Source organism: Furipterus horrens, unplaced genomic scaffold, assembly GCF_987537825.1.
Source record: "Furipterus horrens unplaced genomic scaffold, mFurHor1.1.pri manual_scaffold_12, whole genome shotgun sequence".
NCBI lineage: Eukaryota > Metazoa > Chordata > Mammalia > Chiroptera > Furipteridae > Furipterus > Furipterus horrens.
In genome coordinates, this window is record NW_028327182.1 from 2811267 (window position 1) to 2837075 (window position 25809).

Consider the following 25809-nt stretch of genomic DNA (forward strand, 5'->3'; position numbering starts at 1 on the left):
GTATTTAAGTAAAGACCTGCTTATGTATATGCTCAGCTTTGTGTAATACAGACACATTAATCTTCACAAAATAGTCTATTGATATCTATAAAACATTAAAAGTGAGAGGTAGGGACCATTAGTGTTTCCATTTTAAGTGTTGGGCAAAGGACACCGGAGGTCGGAAGTCAGACCTGCCCATCTCGGCTGCCACTCCCACCACGCGCCAGGCCACTGCATCCCCAGGGGCGGGGTTCACGCAGCAGCCCCGGGAGTCCCCTCACTCAACCATGTCACCCTGGGCAGGTCCCACCGCCCGTCTGGCACGTCGTGCCCCTGCTGCGTGCGGGAGTAAGAATGCGTCCCCTGCCACGTAAGGCTCTGGCACAGGTCAGGTGGCACCCGGGAAGGTGCTCTGGGGACTTCAGAGTCACTCGCTGCTCCCAAACGTTCCTCTCTTCCCTTTCCTAACACACCCTGCCCGGTGTCCGACGGCTCCTCTCATCTCGTTCCTGACCTCAGGGCCACCTGTCTCCTTCTTCTGAACCCCGGGCTCCGTTAGCTGCTGTCCTCCTGTGTCGGTCATGCTCTTCGTCCCCCAAAGCCACCCCCGCCGTGACTGGTCTTCGGAGCCTTCCCCAGCCCTGCGCCTCCGTAGAGCCAGGGGCTGCTCCCCTCGTGGCTCCCGCGTGGACGCGTCAGAGGCTCACCTTGCTCTGCTCTCCGTCTGCCGGCCACCCTCCCTCCACGCGCTGCTTCGGCTCCCTGGCGCCGGCCGTGGCTTCTCCTAACTGGCGGGTGTGCAGGGGATGCTTGTTGAAGGACTGGGCAGGTCGGTCCTTCTGTGACTTCCTGAGAAGCTTACCTGGTGTGTGCTGTACTGTGATCGCACCTTTGGGGACAGGATCCGGGACCCGTTTCCGTGTCTGGAGTAGGTTGACGATGATCATGTTATAGCCTGCAGTCTCTTTAAGCCGGAAAGCGCTGTGTGTGATCACCAGATGGTGAACGGGGGGACCCGGTGGTCCCATCAGGAGCCTGCTGCTCACACTCAGCTGCCTGCAAAGTGAAGCTGTCCGTCCTTGTACCTGTGTGGAGGTCGCCATCTTTCTGAAGAGACGCTTGGCAGTATCTCTCAGCCCCTCTTATGGAGAAACTCCCCTTTGGAAGTGGTTAAAAAATACCTACACAGAGCTTCTTGAACAAAGATATCTAACATAAGGTTATTCATAAATAATATGAAAAATGGCAAATAAGTTAAGTGACCAGCATCACTTTAATAATCAGAAAAAAATTCTCAGTCATCTAAAGGCTGCATGGTCAGTTGTGTACTGATTGCACTGATGACCTTGGCCTGAGGGCTGCAGGGTTTGGTTTTTTTCCTTTTAGATGCTTTACATAGAATCAGGGATCTGTATGCCTGGGGAAGTCAAGTGGAGCCATTTCCTACAGGGCTTCTCATTTACTGCGAACCTTCTTTTAATTTAGGAAATGTTGAGAATGAGCTAACCCTGGAGCCAGAGTTTGAAAGCCCTTTGCAGGGGCGTGGGTCGAGAAGGCCCCGCGCCCCCATTTTCATGACAAACACACCTTCCCCGAGAGACGGGACTCTGACTGGCTTAGCTTTGCTCTTGAACTGAGGTTACGAACAGTTAAGGGAAAACTTGAGTCTACTTGTTAAATGACTGGGAAGAAAACTATGTACGTTGTGTAGGCTTTTTGTAATCCCTTCTTTAATCTCCTTTTATGCGGAATAACTGTCAGAGGTAAAGCCATTTTATCACAACAGCCTCTACAAGTTTTATCAGGATAAACCACAGGAGTACGGGAAACACTCTGTCAAGCCCGGGGCGTGCAGTCAGGTGGGCGCAGGGCTGAGTCAGGAGTTCCCCTCTCTCACCGCCTCGCTGACGCACGGGTCAGGGTCTTGCCGACGGAGGTATTCGTACCACCCAGCACCCAGCTTTCTGTTCAGGAGGGGAAGTTTTCCGTTTTTAGTTGTTGGGAAAATGCTCACACGGCATCCCCACTAGCAGCAGCCCCCCGAAGCTCTGAGGAGGGAGGCCAGGTCACAGGCCCGCGCCCTCTGCCATCGAAGGGCAGAGCAGCACATGTCTCCCAGAGAGTCGTGTCCCCGCGGGCCTGCTCTGCGTGTTGCAGCATCAGCGATGCTAAGTCCCTCGCTTCAAAGAGTTCACTCCACGGTGAAGGAACGCCGACTTTAAAAATTAACACAAACCCGGTAAAAATAAACAGGCAACGTAGCACATCAGGTTGGGGTGGAGGGAGCAGGGGAACGTGGGGTCCCAAGGGGTGCACGCTGCGGGAACCTCAGTCTTGATGGACGGGAGGGACCCTGCAGGGGCCTTGTCGTTGGTGATGCCAAGGAACCCGAGCGGCAGCGCCTTCCCCAGCTGCGTGGAAGCCCACGCCTCGCCATGCCTTCCGCAGACAGAAGGGGCAGCGCGAGGGCGAAGCCGGTGGGTCGCGCAGCTCGAGTTGAGCCAGGCCGGTTGTCTGAGCCGCAGGGAGAGAGAGCGCAGCCGCCAGCCGCCGGCTGAAGGGGAACTCGGGCTCCTCCAGCTCACGTGGCCCTGGCAGGGCTCCAGGGACGGCGTGAGTAGGGTCAGCAGCCCAGAGGGGGAAGCAGTGCTGGGCACGGGAGGCTGCTGCCCTGCGACCTCTGCAGAGGGGCGCGTGGGAGGCCCGTGTGCTCCGCAGGCAGCCAAGGGCAAGAGGACCCTGTCTGAGTCTGTTGCTCATGGCTCTAGGATTTAAACTCCCTCCACTGCCTCCGCGAGGATTATGCTGTAAAAGCTCCTTGGAATGATGGGTTCTCAGCTCCCCACAAGAAAACAGTGATTTGGAACGATCTCCTGAGAGCGCCTGTTCTGCCCACACGCGCTCATTATCCCTCCTGCGGGACCGTTGTGCTGGGCCCGGCCGCAGGGTGCTCTGCGGGGACAGGCCCGGGGCGGAGACCCGGCAAACAGACAAGACACAATTTCTCGAATTAACCCGAAATTACTCCCTGAAAAGAACGCTTATGTAACGCAGACGCACCTGACGGGTGTTCTTGGAGCCCTATGGGCACTTGACCAAAACCGCATGATGGTTCGACTGCAATAGTGAGCTCAGTCTAAAGAAAAGCAGTTTATTTTTAGCCGAGGATCCGACTCCAAGTTCAGTGACCTCTGGGCCACGTGCTGCAGCAGAGAGAGGTAAGGTCTCCGTGGCGTCAGAGCTTCCTTCCTGCTGCTCAGGCCCCACTTCTATTGTTGCCTCCGCCTCACCGACATCTGCTTCCCTGGCGCTGGTGCGTGACTTCCGCAAGGGGTCCCGGCGCGCATCTCACGACGGTTCTCTTGTATCGGGATGCACAGCCAGCGTGTGCCGTCCATTTCGACAAACATTCATGGGTCACCGACTGTGTACAAGGGCCTGTGACAAGGAGACAGCATTACAAGGCTTCTCAAGGATGGTGTAGCCCCATCATGGGGACGGACGTGAGCACAGGTCAAGGGAGAACGACTTTCATCCTAACCGGAGGTGGAGGCGGTGCCCCGGGGAGCAGTGTCTAAGGGGGAAGAACGGGAAAGCTTCGTGGGCTGGCCTGGGAACACCGATTTCGGGAGGTGGCAAAGCAGGGAACAGATAGGCGGAAGGACACATGTCAAAAAACGCCAAGGCTTGGCAGTGTTGGTCGTGTTGATGGTAAACACGTGGGCTTTCGGCGGGGCCGACCGTGGGCTGCACAGAGAAGAGGCTGCATTCGGAGACGGGGAGGCGGGGCCGGATCCCTGGCGGCTCTCAGATGGGACTTCCTACGTTCCGTACAGCTGTTGACAGTTTGTGAGCAGAGTAGTGACGTTTACCTCGTCATTTGGGACGACTGCTTTGGTAGAAGGGTGGGTTGGAGAGGAGCCAGTGACACCACTTACAGACCCATTGCAGGCACCCATCCGTCCGCCTCTTCCCTCCTTGCAGCCAGCACATACTAACTGGGTGCCTGCCGTGCACCAGGCCCAAGTTTAGGCTATAGATCGATAGATCTGTAGCTATAGATCCATCAATAAGCAAAACAAAAAGACAGTTTTCTGCCTCCATGACTACTAGTGTTCCAGTGGGAAGACGGACAGTGAGCACCATGAATAAATAAGGGATGTTTGTCACAGGGATCCGTGGTAAACGGAATACATCAGACAGGGAAGGTGTTATGAGTGGGGGTGGGAGGGGCTGAGGGCTTTGAAGGGGCGGCCAGGGAAGGCCTCTGGAAGGAGGGGCTAAAGTGAAGACTCGAAGGCAGGGGCGTGAAAGGGGGTGTGGACGCTGGGGGCAAGAGCACACCAGAGGAAGCAGAAAAGGCGGAGGCTCTGGAGCAGGTGAGGCTGGGCTCCGGGCTGACTGGCCGTGGCAGGTTGGGCAGCAGGAAGAGGAGGAGGAGGAGGGAGAGGAGCTGCCCCAATAAGAGCGTGCCCCTGTGGCGGACAGGTTTGGTGGAGAAGGGGGTCAATGTGTTTGGTGTAAAGACAGCCTGGGAAGGATGGGCCTGATGTCATCAAAGGGAGAGGTGACGTCAGCTGAGAGTCCGTGAGAAGCGGGGGGTTAGGGCCGGGAACTGGGAAGCTGTGGCCAAGCTCAGACCAGCTGCTGGGAGAAACCGGAACGGGCCTTTGAGGGTGTGAGCGCAAGGGACGATGAGCGCGTGTGTCGCGTAACCGAGGCTCGTTTATCTGTGGGGCAGAAGCATTTTGCACTTAGTGTGTGAGCTGTGCCTGCTAGAAGCTGACCCCGCCGCGGGGGAGTCGCCCCCTGACAGAGAGCGAAGAGTATCTGTAAACACACGCTGTGTGTTCTTTTATCAAACCGGGGAGAATGCGGCAGCGTAAATATTTCACTTCTCACCGCAAAGCCCGCCTGAGATACAAATACATTTTATTGGGCTGATCCTTAGGAGATCCATTCCTTAGAAAACCTTCCTCTCCCCTTTTCCGTAGAGATGATCCCGTTAGGACCGAACAACTGTATTCCTATAGTCAGCCCTGACCAAATCTGCCCGGAGGACTGAGTTTTCAAGCCGTATGCTTTCAGGGGGCTCCCACGAGGCATGGGTGTGCTCTGGGGGTCTGCAAGGACACTCATTGCCCTAGTTTTCCTTGGGCTGAGCAGGCGCCGGTGCAACCAAAGGCCCTGCTGGTGACCTTGGACTTCCAGCAGCCTGGCCACGTATCCCAGCGTGCGTTGCGTTGCAGGCCGTGGTGCAGGAAAGGTTGGGAAGCGCATCACAGGACCCGGTCCTCCGCGTGCCTGCTGCGCACTCCCGCTCCCCGGCACCGCGGCCCCATAGGTTTTCTTAACAGTCCTGCCAATAGATCCATCTGTATTTTAGAAGCTACATACCTATTCTATCATTAAGTGTATCGTCATGAAGGCCTAAGTTCATCAACAATTATATAAATCCCTGTTTCAAATAATCTTCCAGGCCATGTCCAGTTATTCCCATTGACTTCTCGTCTGGTCTAAATATTCTTTCATTGTCCTTGTGGCCGTGATGTTCTAGGACCGGACGAGCGGCAGGGCAAGTTCAGCTTTGGCACCTTCCTGTTGAGTCAGGTCGTCCCTAACGTTGTCTTCCCTCGTGGCTTTTCTGCAGGGATCTTAAGTCGCGTCTCCGTTTTGTGAGGGTTGCTTTGGTTAAAAGTAAGCAGTGTCCCTCTGGCTGCTGTGACTCAGTTGGTTGGAGTGTGTCCTTTGACCAAAAGGTTGCAGGTTCAATTCCCAGTCTGGGCACATGCCTAGGTTGCGGGTTAGTTCCCCGATTCAGGCACAGGACCTTCTCTCTCTCTCTCTAAAAGGAAAAAAAAGCAATGAAAAAAATGTCCACTGGCAAGGATAAAAAAAAAAAAAGTAAGTGACATCATCCACATGTCCCCTCCTCCGTGCCCGCGCCGGTGCCTGCTGTCCCATGTCCAGCTCCCACTGCCCGTAGAAACCACCAGACGGCAGGAGCTTACATGAGGTCCCTTGTATCAAGTCCTGATACTGCGTGCTGCATACCAGTCGGTTTCTTAAAACTATAAACTGCACTTCAATAAGATAGCTTAAGTGAGGAAGACCGGAAATCTCGGCTGTTTGCATCTGCACCCCATTTGGGAGACCATTGCTCTGCCTCCCAACCTTACCTGCTCAGGAGAAGAGCTCCTACTTCACATGTGCTCCTCCTCTGCCACCCGCACGATGGATGTCACCCCCAGCCGTCTTTTCGGGCAGGATTATCACTGCCATTTTACAGGTGAGAAAGCCGAGGCTCCGGGCAAGTCACGAATCTGTCCAAGGAGGCCTGGCTTGTAAGAAGCAGACAGATGTGAAATGTAAGCTCTGTCCCATCTAAGTTCCTGCCTGCCATCTCTTAGGATCTGGGGTAACTTCCACATTTGTGTCCAGAGAACACAGTTCTGAAAATATAAGGAATTTCGAGTTCTCGAGACACTCTGTGCGATACTACCGCTGTGGGCGCTGCCTGTCTGCTTCCCGCCTTAAATGGCAGCGTCCTCCTGCCTGGTGTGTGTCCAGGCCACAGAGCTGGTTGCTATGACATCCCTCCTATTAGGAAAATATTTGTCAGCTCCAGGTGGCTGAGCAGCAGACAGGCTTCCTGGTGGTTCAGGGCATAAGGGCGATGACTTGGCGAGTCACGGGGCAGAAAGCTGTGTGACATACATCGTCCGCAGGGACTTCATGAAGTAGGCCAGGGGCTGGCACGTGTGTTTCCCCTGCTGCAGAACATGCAGTTCCGTCAGCCGGACCCAGAGACAGTGGGCACGCCTGCTCCCATGAGAGAGGAGGCTCCTGAAGTCGCCCCCCTTCCTCTGGGGAGCGTGTTGCCCCAGAACGCGTGCTCGTGCGGACCCGGTTCAGCCAGGCTGTGCTGTGTCCACAGTGGGAGCGACACTCGGCCTTTCCAGTGCCCGTCGGTGCTTTAAATCATCCCCTTGTTCTCCTTGGACAGGATTCTATCCAGATAATGTGCTCTTCCAGGAAGCGGGGAAGAGCTTTCTTAGAAAAACAAATAGAACAGTTTACCAGCCTCTCATAACGTCCGGCCCCAGAAGTGCGGAAGCGTGGGAAATGGGGGTTCTCTCCTGAAGACGAGCTTTTCCTTGAAGTTACGACAAGATTGTGGGCACATGGCACACGGGTATGCGTGGGTGTTTGTACAAGACGCAGCTGTAGCGCCAGCAAAATGTGTGTCCAAGTCTCTCCGGTAGCCATGGTCTTTTGTTTCTTTCATGACTAATAGCAGATATCATTTCCTTTTCAAAAAAACAGCTTATCATTCATTACTCATTTTTTAAAAATCAATTTCACTTTCTCCAGAGAAGCCCATATCTGGGAACTGAGAACCATCTTTCTTTCCATTTAAATTCTTCCCTGTTTGAATTTTTCCTCCGTTCTGCCCCATACTAAACAGAGCATTAGAGTCTTAAAAAGTCTTCTGGTAACAAACATACAAATTACATCAGGCTTGTATTCTAGCAGTTTCACTCTCTGCTGATACTACTTTAAAACGCAATAGCTGAATATAAATGTCCTTTCAAACCTAAAAGAGCTGCTGCGTCACTTATTTAATGTATTCTTACCGTAAAAGAACCTACATTTACAAAGTATGTACATGGGGGGGGCAGGTTGTTTGTTTTGCGTTAGGATTCAGTCGAAACATTTGAAAGTGAAAAAAGGTCAGTCTCTTTAGTAAACTGGGTTTCGTAGCAGAACGCGGCCAAAGTGAAACAGGGACCGCTCTCCGTGTTTAAATTAAGATGGACCTACAAACGTTCACTGAACACACGGCGTGAGGGCGGTACGTGTTGGTAGGAGTGCAGATATTCTTCTGTTTCTCCATCCGGTTACGGGCAGCCGGGGACTGTGTCCCTTCTGCCCAGGCGAGTGCACTGACCGGACGGATGTCAAGGCTGAGGCAAGGACAGCTCCTGCCGGCTCCTGTGTCGGTGAGAGCAAGCCCCACAGTCCTGGAGGCCTTTGGGGTAATTCTGCACTACTTACCGGTAGGGAAAAAGCCAACGTGAACCCTTGCTGTAAAGGCACGTTTCTGCTCCGGCTCCGAGGGGGACGTCCTAACCCTCCCCCGCTGGGCTCGGTGCGCCCTGAGCAGCTCTGGCCCGGGGGTGCCCACCAGGGAGTCGGCTGGGAAACCTCCTCGCTTACTCTCCCGGCCTCTGTGCTTTCTCTGCCCCGCCCCCCACCTTGAGACCCTTTTCTCGGTTTTCCGGCTGCCAGCCCCGTGCTGCACAGGCCGTGGGCACCAAGGCCCCGGTTCGAACCCCGAGGCCGGCACTGGCTGCGCCCGCGGGGGAGCACGAGAGCGCCTGGGAACAGTCTGGCGTGCGGTCCCCCGGGAGCTTTGCTCTCCCAGCGCCTTTGCTCTGACCCGAGCCCGGGCGCTTCTGCCTGGGGACATCCTCAGGGAGTCAAGGCCTTGGAGAAAATACCGCTTGAGGGTCCCACTGTTTCTCCTTCCTGCCCCCAGCAGCCCCCGTGTTCCCCGGGGAAGCCTGCCCACGAGGCGGCCTCTTTCTCCTCCTCACCTGACCTGGTGCCCCGGTGACCTAGATATTCGATAGCTGGTTAAGGTAGGGACAGATAAGTCGGACAGTTATGTGAGTACATTTTTTTATTTCCTGGGCTGCTTTTTTATGCGTAATTTATGCCTGTTAAACACAAAGTTTCACTCCCGTGGCCAAAAATCTCTAAAAGGAAGAGGTTTCCTGGGCCCGGCGGGGCCAGGGGCCGGGCCAGGCAGCGGGACCGGCGGGCGGAGAGGCACCAGCCCCGTCCTGGCCTGCGTGGGCCGTGGGGATACGTCAAGTCGAGGCAGAGGGTGGCCATTGTTTTGAAAGACTTTCCCTTGGCCACGGGTACGGAGGCAGGGACCGGCGTGCGGTCGTGAGGAAGAAACAGGCGTGGACTGCGTGTGACAGGCCACAGGCAGCGGTCCGAAGGCCGTGCCCCTGCAGGTGCGAGGGCCCACCCAGTGGCCAGGCTGGTGGCCGCGTGGAGGCCGGGTAGAGCTCCCCCACGCACCAGGGACTGCGGGCCACGGTCGGTCAGCAGCGCCCGCTCCGCGCCGTCTCAGCGCTCTGTCCCTCTCGTTCCCCTCCCCTGTCGGGTCATTTAGGACATCTCGGAGTTTTGTGTCTGTCCTCCCTCCCTTGTTTCGAAAGGACTCGGCAGAGCCTTGCTGTTCCTCCCCACCTGCTGGCCGTCTCGCGCTGGCCGAGGGCTGGGGTGGGCGTGGAAGGTCCCGGGTCTGCCGGCACCTCGCTGAGCCTGCCGGGGTCTCCTTCCTTCCCACGGAGGACGGGATGACCACACCCGTGTGGAGGTTGCAGTGAGGAGTACGTGAGCTGCGTACATAGAAGCGTACACAGTTGGCATCCTGCCCGGCGCGTGTTCGCGACCATCGCCACGCGGACACCTCCCCGCAGAGTGTGTGAACGGCGTGAGAGAGAATTAAAGCAAGAGCCAGACGCGCTCTGGGAGCCGTACCGACCTCCTCACGCAGTTTCCATCGGGGAGAACAGCTGTGCACACGCGTCTGAGAAATGCAATGTGCTCGCGATGGCATTTGTTGGTTAAGAACACAAACCCCACTAACAGGCACGCGTGATCTGACTCACAAGTGGAGGGATACGAGGGGCAGCGCTCCCAACGTGCCGTCCGAGCCTCTGCGCAGCTCGGCCCCCGTTTAGTGAGAGGCCCAGGGACCGCAGCGTCCGTCTCCCGTCCGACCATGGCAGGCCCAAAGCCTTCCCAGGCGCCAGGGCGTTTGCTCCGCCTGTTATTGCCAGCACGCTGCCCACATGCTGTGCCACGCCACCGTGGGCCTGACCCAGTGTCGGCTGCCGTGGGCACCGTGGCAGCACCCGGGGCCCAGACTCCTGGCACTCGGTTCGGGGCGGGGAGTCCCAGGCCACGTGCACGGGGAGCCAGAACGGCCGGCTGGTTTGCAGGCCGCGTGCTGCGTGAGGTCGGGGACCCATGCGGTGGCCGCTGCCCTGTAGCTGCCACCTAAGAAACACGCTTCATCCATGCCCCCCCAGTCTGATGCCCGTCTGTCTTCTCGTCCTTTTCGGACGTGGGTGACAGAGAGAGATCAGATATGTTACATTTAAGAATAAAACGGGGACAGGGACTGGTTCTGTGCTGGACAGACGGCGCAGCTGAGTCTGTGGTTTCTGGGGACGTTCCTCTCGCTGAGTCACAGACCGCAGGATGAAACCGGATCAGCGTGGGGACTGCTGTCCTCGCAGCGAAGTGTGAGGCGGGCCTGGGCTTCCCCACCGCGTCTCTGGGGGTTTTCTCGACCTCACTGAGCTCAGGTGTGGCTGTTGTCTAGACTCACGTCGCCGGGACAGAGGTGCGGCTCCCCTTCCCTGGGTCCTGTCTCAAGGCTCCTAAGCGGCTGGGGCCTCTGGGGCCTGACATGTCCTCTTACTCATCCTAGGACTTGGGAGAGGGCTCCTTGCATGGGTGAGAAGAGTTTCCAGGGTTGCACCCAAGGTCCCACTGCGAGCTGGTCACTGCCCTCTTGTTTCCTCCCGCATCGCGGCTCTCCTTCGGAGCAGCCACCTGTTCTGTAAAAGTCTCTGCCCCCTGCTTCTGATTTCCTGTGTATATACATTTTATCCCAAAAAATAAAAATAAATTTTCATAAAACTCTTGGAAACCAGAACAGATGGGCAATGACCAAGCAGATGGTTTTGTAAAATTCAGTTAAAAGCCTTCAGAAATCACTCTCTAATAATTCAAAGCGGGCCAATCATCAAAGCTTCCCAAAGGAAGATACACTTTAAAAGTTGGAAAGTATGGCCCTGCCCAGGTGGTTGGAGCTTTGTCCTGAAAACCAAAAGGTCATGGGTTCGATCCCTGGTCAGGACACATGCCTGGGTTGCAGGTTTGGTCCCCAGTCAGGGCGCATCCAAGAGACAATCAGTGTTTCCAGTGTCTCTCTCTCTCTTTCTCTCTCCCCCTCCCTCCCTTCCCCTCTCTCTGAAAATCAATAAGTATGTCCTTGGGTAAGGGTAAAAAAAAAAAAGTTGAAAATTATGTCTATCATTTTTTTACATGTCATCACTTATTAAAATAAATATACCTTGTAAATTGTTGACAAAATTCCAGTCTTCTTGAAACCTTAAGTATAATGATGCATTAGACGGGGTAACACTTTGTTGGGGGGCTGTGTGCGTTGAACGCTTGCATTTTCTAAGAGCACGTAACTTATATTGGCCACGCTGAGAACTGGGTGCAGTATTTTAACTGGACCCCTTTATTTCTGGTCTGTCATGGTGGGAGTGGTGCCGATAAACTTGGGGTGTTTTGCTTTCACGGCTCAGTCGATCCTTAACATATTTTTAAATAAACCGGGCTTAGAGCAAAATAAAGCTCAAACAGGAACTTATGACCCACAATGACCTTCAGCCAAACACTTATTCCCAGGTTCTTGTGAACTCAGTGGGTGAGTGGAAGGGGCCTCGTACAGTAAGAAGGTGCTTTCATCCCAGAACGGATTGAGAAGCAAAATTTTAAAAGAGCGTGAATCTGAAGTTAGTGTTGGGATCATCACTTTTGCAATAGGGCTCAAAACGATGAAAATGGGGTGCACTTGCCAGTGAGCCTTAAGGTGGGACATTTCTGTAGTCAGCTGTTTTGGGCTCCTGCCAGGAACCCGGAAGCCCTGGGACAGCAGAGGGCGGAGGCGGAAGGTGCAGGGAACCCTCTGTGGGGGCGGGCGGGGGGGGGGGCAGTCATGGAGCCAGGACAAAACCCGTCCTCAGGAAGACAAACTTGAAGAAGGTGCCGACGTTTCTGATGCGAGGAACAGTAGCTACGAACTGAGCGCTGTCCTTAATGAGGGCCCCAACATACGGCAGGGAAGGCCGATCACAGGTGCTTTCTTCCTAAGGGGGAGTGTCCGCAGAGCAGCCAGGTAATCGGATTGAAGTGGCCCTGATGGGGGGGCGGGGGCGCGGCTCATGTTAGAGTAACTGTCCAGGGCCAGCCGGAGGGCTGCCTTTGTTTAGGTCATTTGGAAGGTGACATGTTGGTAGAATCCCTCCCTTCCTTCTTCCTTCCTTCTTTCCTGCCTCCTTTGCTCCTGTCCGACAGCTAAAAATTGGTTCGATCCGGTCATTAAATATCAGGGGTACAGGCTGCGGCCACTTTGGAGGTTACAACCAGATTATACGTCACCTGCCATCCCCTCTTGCAGATACACTGCAGGAATTCAGAACATCTTGACCCCCATCACTCCCGTATCATTTTTCGAGGCATCCAGCTATTTCTGATGCTACTTTTTAAATAATAAAGGGAAAGGAAAGAAACCTTTGTAAATGACCAAAGAGCAGCATATCCCTGACAGACAGACAGTTATCTGTCCCAGCGTCTAGTCACGCTTAGTGTAAAAGGGAGACACCCCATGGCACGTCATAGTCTTAAGCCTAGAAACCCAGTTCGGCCTGAAATGCGATGTAACCCCAAGGATGTGTGGGTTTTGTTGTTGAAGCAAAGCCTCTGACCCTTTGTCATGCTCAGGGGTTCACGGACCGGTCTGACAGCAGCCAGAAGTTTATTTAGGAAGAGGACCTGGGACAGGCATACCTCCCCGCCTGTCACTGTCGCCTTGACAGACCTGCCATTTAAGTCTGGGTGACCCTGATCTGCTTTTCAACTGCACTTGAGCCTCTAAACTGAGGAGCAGTCAAACAAACCTGTTCATTCAGCTGAGGTCAGGTTCATTTCCGGGGTCAGGTCGGGGAGAGGAATCAGATCCCTAAAAACACTGTTTCACCATCTGTCTTAGTGGGGGGGGGGGTATTGAAAGTTGGATGCCTTCCCTGAAAACAAGAATGGACGTAAAACTCAAGAGTGTTTAAATACTATTTAGAGGGAAGGTGAGTGTGTGTGTGTGTGTGTGCGCGAGAGAAACATTCATTATTCCACCAACGTTGGCCATAAAATAGACCTACTTTTTTATAAGCATACGGTGGCCTTTGGGGCTGCAACATCAAATAAGCGGAGGTCCCTAAACTGCAAATCTTATAATCCCGACCAACAAAGAGGATGCTCTCTGCCTTCCCGTGGGGACAAGACTCTCTGCTCCACATCCAGGCTGGCGGAAGCTCCCCACCTCAACCGGCAGCTTCTGAGGTCACCCGAGCCCTGGGACACCCCGTGGTGGGTGGAGGAGAGAGGGTGCTGGACCATGTGGCAGATTACCCACGGGCCTTTGCTCAGAGCCCCTTCTCATGGCCTTCCTACAGGGGGTGCCCGTCATAGTCACCTTCGTCCTTGCGAAATGCTAAGCTTGTCCCGGCCGCAATATTATTTTAAAATCGGTCATTTAAAAAATTTGCCACAGCAAACAAATTCTTTTATGAAAAAGTGACCCAGAGCCCGGGCCGGGTGGCTCAGTGGCCTGGAGTGGTGTCCCCGAACTGGAAGATGGTGGGCTCAGGCCCCGGTCGGGATGCGTGCAGGAGGCAGCCAGTCCGTGTCTCCCTCTCACATCACCGTTTCTCCCCCTCTCTCTCTCCCCCCACCTCTAAAATCAACCAGTATATCCTCGGGTGAGGGTTAAAAAAGGAAAACATGGACCTGGAAAGCTAGGACTCGTACGCTACGTCCGGGTATTAGCGTTAGTGACAACAGAGAACACGCGTCTCAGGAAAATGGACGCCCAGCCGACCGGGGCTTTTACTTAGGTCTCACTCAGGCTTTCCGTACACAGGAGACTGAAGAGTTTGCTCTGCGTTTCTTTTACTTTTCCTTCTTTCTGAAGGTACAGTCAGCATCCTGGAGGTAAATCGAGTATTAAATGGTGCGCAGCCCGGTCAGTACCGGGGTGGCAGACAGCCATGTGCTGCAGAGCCGGGGGCTGGCGCTGCGCACAGCCTCACGCTCCGGGGCAGGCGGGGTGGGGCCCCCTCTGCCCTCTGCCCCTTCCAGGCAGCCCACCACCCCCAGGCCTTCCCATCACAGCCCCCCTCCCAAGGCTCTCAGGGAAGGGGAAGTTCAGCCGCAGGTTTAATGGGCAGGAAGTGAGTCAAGGCTCCCCCAGGGGTCGGGAGCGTGGGTGGTGAGGGAAGGCGGGGAGAGAGAATTCCAGAAGGGAGACGGATGGGACTGGAATTTCCAGAGTGACAGTGACGGCAGCCTTATTGTGGCACTTCCCACAGTCCCGGAGGAGCGAGTGTCTCCGGGCCCTGCGGTGAATTGTCCCCGCCCGCTTGCTCAGTGTGATTGGAACAGAGCCCCGTCACTAGGCAGCCGGGCAGCCGGGGGAGGAGGAGGAGGATTGTAAGTCCCTGAAGCAGGCTCTTCGTAGGAGGTTCCTGGCAGGTCGCATTGGTAGTTCAGTGCTGCTGGGGTTTCCCTGACAGAAGCCGTTACGCCAAAGACTTTAAGTCCTAGAATCCGGTCAACCGAAGAGGCATGAAGTTTCTGTTGTTGGTGCCGCTCGGGGATCAGTAACTTCAAATCCTGTCCACTTGCTGGGACCATCAGAGTGTGATGAAGTAAGGGAGACTCCGGAGCATGTGATTAACAGCAGACGTCATAGACAGGAAGGCGAACCCACGTGTGACAGGGAAGAGAGGCATAACATCCACGGGAGGTCACGCACATAGCTTCATCAGTACCTGCACGCGTCTGTGAGGGCACTTTCTGTACCAGGAAGGAAGTCCCTTAGAAATGACATCTTTGCCGCTACAGTCAGCTGTGGAATGTTTTCAGACTCTGTTTATGAATTAAAAGGCATGCAGGTAAAGATTCAGAATTGCAAAGAAGAGGGTAAGCATTGAAATGACGAAGCGCTCCAGAGCGGTTTCTCTACGCAGGGTTCCCCGTTCGCTGCTCAGGGGCGCTATGGGTACGCGACGTGGACTCACCCCGCCTTCCATGGTGTTGAGGGTCTGATTCACGAGAGCGCCTGTGGTTCTTTCTTTTCCAGAGCAGCCCTTTCTCGCTGGGGCTGCATTCCGAGGCCGTGGCGCACAGCCGTGGTGTGCCCTGTAACGTGGGAGAAAGCGGGGCGCGGAGGAAGTGTGGAGGCTGGGGGTCCTCGGTGCCTCCCAGGTCCCCAGGGAGCCGCAGGGTTCCTCTCCCCCGTCCCGACTCCTTTCTTGAAACCTCCCTGAGCCTCTGCGCTGAGGTTTCCCCAGTCTGCTGCACAAGCGTTAACCAGGCCCCTTTGGGGTGCCGTGCAGAATACACAGAGGCAATGCCTGCGGAAGGGACCGAGAGAGCAGACTGAACTGAAAATCCCAGCGTTGGGGTGCGCGCTGAGCGAGAGGTGCCGAGAGGCACCCGGAGGTGCCAAGGAGGGTCAGGCAGGAGCGGGGTGGTCAGAACGACCTCACCGAGAAGGTAGAGCGGCAGCTGAGAAGTACAGAAGAGGGAAGGAGGGGTGAGACTTGTCCGAGGAAGCAGGAGAGCACCGTCCGGGGGTGGGGGTGGGGACAGAGGGCGGGCTCGGGTCGCCGTGGCCACTTTAGGGAACTGTGAGTTACTGCGCTCCTCTGGCTGGCGTGGGCACACGGGCAAGGGTGGGACTGACGTGCCAGGACCCTGCTGAGCTCACGGACTGTAAGCTGCTCTCGGAAGTTCGGGTTTTACTCTGGAGCGATCTGGGATCTGGGAAGATTCTAAGCAGGGGAGTGAGAGGTCAGAGCGGGGTTCTGTCTCTGAAGTTACCTGGGCAGGATGCTGGTTGCGTTCCTGAGTAAATGCGCAAACTGCCTTCAGAATGGAAGTTCTCCTGCCACGTTGTGGAGTTAAATACAGGCCTTCCGTTTGCAAACTACCTGCCCAATACATGTTCCCATATTTGGAACAGCCCGGGAGGTTGGAGCGACCTGAATACCTGAAAAACGGTTTGGGTGTTGATTGGCCTACAAATATGCAAAGCTATCAACAGTGTCCTCTTAACATAGTCCTCACTCTTTGGTCAGCATTCCTTTGCTCCAGGCTGCGACCTGGGCACGCAGAGATGCGACCCGTTTTCCCACCGGGTGAAGCGCCCCTGCCAAGTCGTAATTTAAGAGGATGCCTGTGATGTGTTTGCAGAACGGATGTTCACCTGTATGCATTTGTGTGTGAGAGAGGGAGAGACGGAGACAGAGAAAAAAATCATTGCCCTCTCCAAGTTCCAAAATCCAAAGTCGATTGCTCACAGAGAACAGAGCAGGGAAAAGGGGAAACTGGCCTTTTCTGGAGCCGACAAGGTACGTCAAGCTCTCTCTTTCTTGGGCTAAATGTGAGTAACTTACAGGAAGAACAGGTGACTCAGAGAATCAGCTCTGCATCCTCAGCAAACACAGCACCTACAACGTAATAGTATTCACAGGCAGAGAGTTTCCGGGCTTCTGAGTTCTGTCCCCAAAACCACGAGTTCATCAGCCTTAACCTGCGCGGACAGGCTTTGTCTCGACTGTTAACACAGACATAAATGTGTGTGAGTCTCTCTGTGTGTGTGTTAATATGTGGTGGTGGTTCCTCATTTGGGGGGCAAGTGCTCTCTCCCTTTTCTGTTCAGCAGTAGCTGTAATGCGAGCCGTCGTGAAATGTTCATTACAGTCATTTTAGGCAAACATATTTGAATTATTTCCCAGTTGCCCCCTGAACACACACCTAGGATGTTTTCAGCCGTGGGGACGACCTGGCAGGGTGTCTGTCTGGGAGACGCGTGACCTCTTGGGCTCATTGAAGTTGGCCTGGACATTAATCCCCGCCTCTCCCCGTCCTTACTCCACAGGAAGCCCATTTGCTCACCATGTATTTATTTGTTCAGTTTTTTTTTCCCTCATGGCATGGAAGAATAATCTTCTGAAGGCTTTTCTCTCAGCGAAGCCGACAGGGCCTGACACACGTTTCTTCCCCAAGGCTCCCAGGTGTTTGCTTATGTTTAAACCCATTTGCCCCTGCGACCCCCATATCGCGCGCGTGGTCGCTGAGAGTTGCCCGGCAAACTGGCAGCGCATCACGCACTCTCCCTGCGGGGCTGCCTCCCACACCCTGGTGTCTGTGCCCACGGGGAACGGCCTGCGGAGCCGTGCGCTCTCTCCAGCGTCCAGGTTCATTGTTGGCTCTCCGTTGTATCTTGTGAACAGCATTGGGTGAAGCGTGACTCCCTGCAATAGAATGGTATTTAACAGAAAGAGGGTAACGACATCTTTAGAATGTAAAATATGAACCACCTGCGGGATTCCCGTCATATGACGATCGGGGCGCTGGGCCCCTGGTGCTCCTGCAGGCGTAGGGTGGGGCGCGTTGGGGAGACGGCCAGCTCTCAGGGTGCCAGCCTCGGGTCCGGGGCTGTGGGGAGGACCGGGGAGCCTGCCGCGCTCTGGCGCCAGCCCCACCTCCCCTGCTGAGCGTGTCCTGCTCTGATCCCGGGGGGGGGGGGGGGGGGGGGGGGGTTGTCCTTCTCCAGAAGGCTTTTGCTTTCCTGGACGGTAGTGCCGCCCGACGGGTCTTTGTCTTGCCAGGCTGACTCAGAGACCCTTCAGGGCCCGGCCCAGCTGCGCACAGCCCTGCTCAGCAGCAGACTCTGCATCCTGGGCGCTCCGCAGGTGTCAGTGGGACAAACCAATGAGGCATGCGCCCTTCTAGCTCTGACGGCCAAAGGAGGAGGACGGCGTGGAGAGGATCGGGGGCGTGGGAACCACCCCTCGCTACTACGGGAAGTAACAATAAGCCCACCCCACCCCTGCTGCAGGAATAGTACCAAACACCCTGCCCCAGGCTGCGCTCCGCTAGTCACTTTGCTGGCAGTAACTAAGCTCAGCCTCAAGGCAACCCTCAGCAGGCCCTGTTGTTTCACAGATAAGGAAACTGAGGCAGGCTGAGGTTAACTGGGGCAAGGTTACGAAGGTAATGGCAGGTGAGGCCAGGGCTGGCGCTCAGTCCTCGCGTCTGCCAGCTTCATGGAGCGTGCCCAGCCCTGTCCTGTGAGCCCACGTCTACCCTCACATAGAGGAGCGTCTTCCAAACAGATCGACTCTGTTTTGGAAGTTAATTCATAAAACTGAGTATCAGTATTCCACAAAAAAACTTGAGTGTTATTTAAGTAATAGGTGTGCCGTTAGTTAAGAGCAAAATTAAGACCATATGAATGTCTTCATTTTAGACTCTGCTTTAAAGCCCAAAAAGTAAAACTGTTTTGTTCCGAAAAGATGCATCCTCGGCGAGTTTGCTGGTCGTATAAATTTGGGTCACATTTTGGTTTTGATTATTTAAAGGGTGGGCGGAGCCACATAGACTCCACATAGCTGTCTAGTTATTAAAACAAGATGAGGAGTTTTTCTTTATTTGGACTCGTTTATTTGTTTTGCTTTGTTTTTTAAGAGTAACCTTGAACCTGCAGCAACACCCTTCAGAAAATGCCAGTTTATTACATAACGTTCTGAAATGCGTCTTTGAAATGCGCTGCGTGTGTGCGCAGGAGGTCAGAGACAAGCAGAACAGCTGCTGCACACACGCCCCCCTCCCAAATACCAAGGAGGGAGAGGTGGGAACGGGGTCCGGGACCTGACCTTAACTTTGAACTTCCTGACTTCTGTCAGTTTAAGACATTCCTGCAGCATCGTTTAAACATAGTTCTGGTGTGTGAATAAACTTCCACTTGGAATTTCCTTTTTGAAGTCTGCTGGGAATATAAATTAAAGCCATATGAGCTCTGTCTTTCTCCAGAAGGTAAAACAACATGAGAAATGTCAGCCCAGAAGCGCTCCCTGAAATACAGTCCCCAGGATGCACATTCTGCAGAACTTCTTTATTTAGAAAGAAAGCCTCCAGAAAACTGGACTTAGTGTCTGTAGCCCATCATTATGGAAGCCTGGACTGATTTTTTTTTTTTTTAAAGATGCTTTTTAAAGTAATGAAAATAAGAATGTTATTCAGCCATCTAGAATGTTTGTTGGCCTGGAAAGAGGTTGAAAATGCACTGTCAAGTGAAAAATCAGATTACAATTTCAGTTCAAGATTCTATAAAATAGATAATATACTTAGCCTAGATATGCATACACATCTTCATAAAAAGAAGAAGAAGAAAAAGAAGAATTGGAGACTCTGTGCCAACAAAATGTTAATTGATAGGTGGTAGAATTATAGCAAATTTTTCTCTTTCTACCGCCTTTTTCTTTTTTCTTTCTTCTTTCTATGTGGTATCCGAAAACCGAAGGATTTTATTTATTTATTGGTTTTTTAAAACTAAGTAAGTGTGGTGTCTTTCCGTGAGTCTTCCCGCCTGTCCCGCTGCCTTCTTCAGAGCTGGCTACAGCCCAGTGTCTCCCGGGCTCCGTAGCCTGCCCTGGAGTTAGTTCTCCCCGGTGTGCCAGCGTGGGGGGCTGCGCTGAGGTCAGTGTCACCTGGTAACTGGCCTCACCGGGAGCCTCCCACAGTGCCCGCTGCTGGGGCTTTAGAAATTAACGCGTCCTGGGTAACACTTGTAAGTTGGCTCAGCTGGTCTGTGCTCTTCCCTTTAATAGTACACCTCAGCCTCGGTCTGTGTGTGTGTGAGCGGACATTTCAAATCTCAGGGTTCCCTTTCATTGAAGGGAAATGCTATCCCTTTTGTTTAAGTCTGTTCTTCGGGGACACGGTCCTTTTACACCTGAATTGGGAATCTGGGTATGCATATTAGTCAAGACGGTCATGGTGAGTGCATTCATAAAAACTGGTGCCTGTCCAAAGCTAGTCAGGTGATGGCATTCATATTGCACCAAGTGGGGTGACCTGAACCTCCAGGGGGGAGCAGCTGAGTGTCTGCCTGCCCCTCCCACTGGGCTTCTCCACCGAAAACCTCAGGAGGGCCACCCGAGAGTTTTGGACAGTAACTATCGCTATTTAAAGAAGTCTTTAAAATTAGAAGTTACTACTGTATGTATACATTCCAATCTTCAGAGGTTTTAAAATTTTTGTGTTTTAAATGTTTTAAATAGCTTTGGCGTTTACGTAGCTCTTGAAAACCCATTTGAGTGCATTTGGGGCGCTTCTATGGGAAACGCCATTGTCTTTGACATCAGGGCACCACGTGGTTAGATCCTAGCATCACACAGATCGCTAACCTGTCGCTGTGGCTGATGAGAAGGGAGTGCCAACGCGGCAGGTGGGTTTCTCACCTCTTCAGCTGCAGCGTCGCCTCTTCCCACCCCGAATCGGGTAAAGCTATTCCAACTGCCTGAACTCATTTTCAGGGGTCTCCTGAAGGGGGTGGGCAATCTCACTGTCTCCTAATGGATTGCAGAGGAACAGCCTCAGTATTTAGAGAGCTGACCTCTAAGCCTGGCAGTCTTCGGCCTGGAAGAATATGGAGAAAAATGAAACAGTAACTGAAAACCCAATAAAAACTTAGTTCCTTGGATCTGGCTCTCCTTTTCTGGGATGAGCGATGTCTGTTTAGAAAACCATTCACAGAAACAGCGCCAGGCAGGCAGGTAGAAAGCATCCAGAACCCTGGCGCAGACACATGAAAGAATTCCCAGGAAATATTTGCTCCCATTAAATATTTAAAGCTGTAAAGCACACACACAGAACATATCAGGTTTCGACAGGTCGTCAGGCACTAAAATTATACGTGGGTTGCGCTCACCTTTCCCTTGGGATGGAGTTCAGCAAACACTAGTCCGGACTGACCCAGGCAATGCAGTTGCTGCGAAGGTCCACGCAGAGCCCTGAGCCGGGACCTGGAAGTCTGGCAAGGTCACCTGCTATTCCAGCCCCACCAGGAGGGAGAGGTTGGAAGAGGGTCCTTGGAGTCATTTCCTGCTGACAGATTCTGAGCTGTTTTTGAGGCCTGCATGGTATGTTTCTGGAAACATCTGGTGTCCCTGGAGTACCCAGAGCTGTGAAAGAGTTGGGCTAAGCAACCGAAATAGCAGATAAGCCTTTCCAAGTGCAGACATTCAGATATGGCTGGAAGGAGATAGAGACGGGGTTTGATTCTTGAAAGACATGCGTAATTTTAACATTTAAACAATGAACGTCTTAAAGCGATACAGGATGGGAGAACACCTGTCCAAAGCCAAGAAAGCGGCTCCCTCGTGGAGGTGGAACTTGTCCGAAGCAGCTGTCTTCCTCGGGCAAGAAGTCACTGGCATGACAGAGAGGGGGCTGGCAAGGACCATTCTGACCGTGGCAGTTTGGCCGACCTGTGGGAGTGAGCACTTGGCTGAGAAGCAAAGTCGGAGTCAGGTATCGTGAGCTGTTACTCTCCAGCTTTCCAAGAGAAGCGGAGTGAGAGAGACACCATTTCCAGACTTTCACACCGTTGTTCGAAGAAAGGTAATTCAAGACGCCATTGTCCTGGCGGGCCAACATGGACGCACTTCGGTCAAGGCCTCACCTTACGACCCTCTTTCTCATCGTCTGAATCAGCTCTCTGTTCCCCAGCCTTGCATTTCAGCTGCTTAACTGACCCCCTCGGAGGCTCTCCTGGGACTTAGTGGTCAGCAGTGGCTCCGCGACCTCAAAGGGAGGGCCGCCCCTGTGCGGTGTGTGCCTGCAGCCTCCCTGGGAAGCCCTGCCAGGGCCTGGGCGGCCCTCCGCGCCGAGCGACAAAGGAGAACGAGGAGCTGCCCTGCCTCACAGCAAACCTGAATCAGAAGGGCCTGGTCGGAAACTGCGCGGCCGACAGAGCGCACATTGTCTGCCTTCTTTGTCTTGGAGATCGATTGGGGTGCATTTTTAATTTTTTTATATTACTCAGGATGTGGGCAGGAAGGAGAGTATATGACATGTACAACCGGAGAATGCTCTTGGTCAGCTGCACCTGACCGTCTGACTCTGGGCTGCGCGCGCACGTGTGTGTGAGTGTGTGCGCGCCCACTCACGCCTGCGGACGCGTAGGAGCCGTGGGCAGCAGCGGTGCTTTACCTTTGTCCCGTGCGCAGCGGCCACGCAGGGAAGCAGACTTCCAAGCGGGGTGATGACTGAGAAGGACTGTGTCCACGTCTGCAGCGCACTGATGGGTGTCCATCGGCAGTTTCACGTTGGAACCGGGGCCCAGAGTCCCCGCTGTGGCTTCCTCTGTAGAATGTGTGGCTGGAAGCTGTTAAATTCGCTGGTGCCAGATGCCGTCTCAAACTGTCCTCCCCGCGGTGCGGCATAACACCCTGCTGCCATCACTCGTCTGCAGTGGCTCTGCGCTGACCCCCACCGCCTGCCCAGGCTGTCCCTCTGGGAGCCACGCTGAGGGGACAGCCTCGGTCTGGGATGCGCTGGCCTCGTGGGAAAGCGGAAGGAGCAGGAGGGCAGACACCCCTCCCGAGCTCTGCTTGAAAGCAGCAGACGTTACTTCCGCTCACACTGCACGGGCCAGAGCGGGGCAGCGGGCCAAGCTGTGTGTCGTGGGAGGGGAAGCGCGCACCTCCCGGCTGGAGGACACCAGCAGGACACATGGCCTCCGGGAAGGGCAGGGCCTGGTGGGGAGCATAGAGGGACTGAAATGGGTGTCCGTGTGTGTATATGTTCTTGTTATAAATCTAATAATTAAGCAGGTCAAGAATAAATTTAATTTCGTGTGTGTTACATATATGTTATATAACATAAAAAGCACTTTTTAATATTTATATGGACAATAAATTTTATATAAGTCACTCTTTTAGTGCGGTTGGGAAAATCACTTTTTAATATGTACACACTCTTTATCATCTGTGTATATGTAATTTTCCAACCCACACTGAAAGAGCGATTTGAAACAACCCTTGAGTGACCAGGACTAGACCTACTACTCAGGCGTAGAATTTACACGGCTCTCTTTTGCAATGACAGAAATGACGTGTAAGTGACCAGACTTGCTGTGAATGCAGCTCACGGGTGTTGCCAGTCCTGGGGAACAAGACTGGTGTTGGGAACTGGGGATGGAAGAGCATGTCTCGTCAGGTCTGTGATTCACGTTTTCCAGGAAGAAATACACATAAACACAGCCGCGCATCTCTGTGTAAACAGGGAGCGATTCGGCGTCTCAGGAACATAGACATTCCCCAGAGGTCCTTCTCCTGGCAGCTGTCTGTCCGCCGACGGCCAGGTGTTCGCTACCCGCCAAGGAGAAGGCCGCCTTAAGGTCTGGGGAGCTGAAGTGGGCATTTATTAGCTTCCTACTGATGGATATGCAGTGGTCAGTCATCTAAAATTTATTCTAAATAACCTGTACTTTGACTCCTGTTAGTAACTTAAAATGTCATGGAAGGACATTTTCTAATGTTATGCACATGAGAAAAACTACATGTATTTGGTATACACTTAAGACTAAGTCAGACCTTCTTATCCACCAACAAGCCCTTTATGTCATTCAGGGAGCGCAAAGGGAGGCTGCCTGCCACCAAGACTTGGGGCCTAAATCAAAACTCTGTGTCGCCCCCCGCCCTTGGGACCAAGGTTATAAAGCCCCCTTGGTAGGAGGACTGTGGTGGTCTATGGGGCTACCTGATGTCCGTCACTCACACCCGCACGGAGACCGGATGGCTGCTCCGGCGTGGATTATAACAAAGCTGGCCTGCGCGTGGCCCAGCAGAAACCCCTGCAGTCCCTGGTGGCTTCACTGCAGAAACTCCGTCTGAAGCCAGAGGACTCACGGGTCCTCAGTGGTCCCAAGCGGATAATGACGTTAACTCAGCCGCAGACGTCACCCCAAGCCGACCGCTGCGCAGACGTGACTGCCTGCGGTACACGGTACGAGTGGTCATTGCGCCCAGTCACCCAGGGGCCTGCAGAGAGAGGGGGCCCGCCTGGTTGGCCACTTGAACTGAGAAAACAAGACGCTGTTCTCAAGCCTGCGTTTCTAAGTCACAGGGCGATCCCTGGTGTCTTCCCCACTTCTCTCGAGTCCTCTTAATGCGCATGTAAGAAAGGAGACCTGCTTCAAGTGGGGCCGCCTTGTCCATCGAAATTCCACATCTGTAAGGAAACATGAATATATATGCCTGTATATGATCACTTTAAAAATAACCCGTGGTTGACTGGGTACCTTCTAGCCAGCTAGTTTTCTGACGATGATAATGTTTCATGTGGCCCAAATTTAAATTTTTGGTCATTTAGAAAAAAATAGCATTCCTTTGGGTTAGCTATAAAAAAGAAAGATTTGGCTGTGCCGACGTTCATGTAAACCAGAATGTCCTCCAAGTACTTGGCTGCGTGGCCACGGTGCGGCCAGCCCTCCAGAAACACCCGTTTGTAACCATTCAGTGGGCCCGAGACAGGAGCCGGGGCCGGCAAACCCCTGGCAGCAAACGCTGAGCGCGACGGAACTCCTTCCCTGGCTGAGTCTTGTCCACCTGACTGGAGCCAGACATCACCAGAGGACATTCCTTTCGAGAAGCAGCTTGCCAATCTCCAGCCTCCTCCACGATCAGCCTTCGTTGGCGTGCCTGGATGGCATCACCTCCCAGCGGTGAACCCCAACTGACCGTATTCAAAAAAATCAAGTATTTAAAAAAACAGGCGTCAATCTCAAAACAGAGTACACGTCCCGTTTTTGCAAACAGTATTGTTATACAGGGGCATCGTCACAATGTATTTATCATGTGAAAAGTGTCGTCGACCAAGGCTGTTACCGTATCACCGTTTGGACAAATGCCACATTGACCGAGGAGTCGGTAATGGGCCAGGAGCCGACGCCGCCTTTCCTTGCGCCTTTCTACGTCCCTCAGGCTCTCAGCCCTGGGCGTGTACTGTCACGGAACGGGACAGCACCTTTGCTGCCCGCGCCCTGGCTGATCTCCACTGCGACTTGATTCTCATGCCCACTGAGGTGCACCTTGCGGGACAGCCGGTGAGCCAGCACCCGCCCCCCGCTGTGCCTGCCTCTGGACAGCGGTCACACCATGTCTTAAACATGTGCCAGCAGGTGCTTTCCCTCGAGCAGAATCAGAGACGAGGCAGAAGAACGTGCTGAGCACTGAGCCACCTTCCCGGTTTCCGGAGTGCAGAGTGTCCTTTGGTGCTGGGACGGATCAGGCAGCTTATTGAACCAACTTGATAGCCACCTCTTCAGCAATTTGATTTCGGCCCCCAAACAGCTATTGATGAACGATACCCACGTTCTTTGGTCCTCTGAGATGAAGGGAAGTGGTGTGCTCTTAAGGGGCACCAGATCCCTGCATGGGTGGTGGTGGTGGCCGAGGCAAGTGGCTGGGACACAGAGGGGTGCCGGCCCCTCTAAACCACGTAAGAGAGGTACGTAACAGAGAGAATTCTGGTATTTGAAGAAGTGGGGGAGGATGTTGGGGACACAAAAATAGATACCCACTGGGGTAAAATAAATGGTTTTTACATGTATTACAAAAATTTTATTGAAATTCAATCGCGATCGTACGCCCAATAGATTGTTTCCCTCGGGAATACACTGGAGTAGCCTCTGTAGAGGTCTGTCCTGGGACGCTCTCCGGTTCCACCCCACACTCCGGTTTCCACGGGAGACACGCAGCAGGTCCGTCCTTGACCTCGCCGCCCTGGAGCTGTGACCTGGGGCACGTACGGGTGGCAAAGGGAGGGCAGATGAAACTGTGAAAATGCCGTTGTGACGGCCGGTAAAGCTGATACATGACATTACACTGGCTGGCGAGAGCACAGCCAGATAGAGGTGTTCATACCCTCCTCAGATGGCACGCACTTCTCACGGGGAGACATGGGCATGGTGACGACGCTGGCCATGACGATTCCCTTCCCGTCCTGCACCCTTCTGGCCCCTGCCAGGGTCCATGCCCGGGGAAACCATGAGCTTCCGGCTGACAGGCTTTAGCAGGGTCTGTGCAGAAG

General features: G+C 53.8%; 1 protein-coding gene across 2 annotated transcripts in view; it reads left to right on the top strand.

Moving 5' to 3' along the window:
* The window catches only part of STARD13 (StAR related lipid transfer domain containing 13), a 166561-nt gene that overhangs the window by 95067 nt on the left and 45685 nt on the right, over nt 1-25809 (top strand). The gene's annotated exons all lie outside the window — the stretch shown is intronic.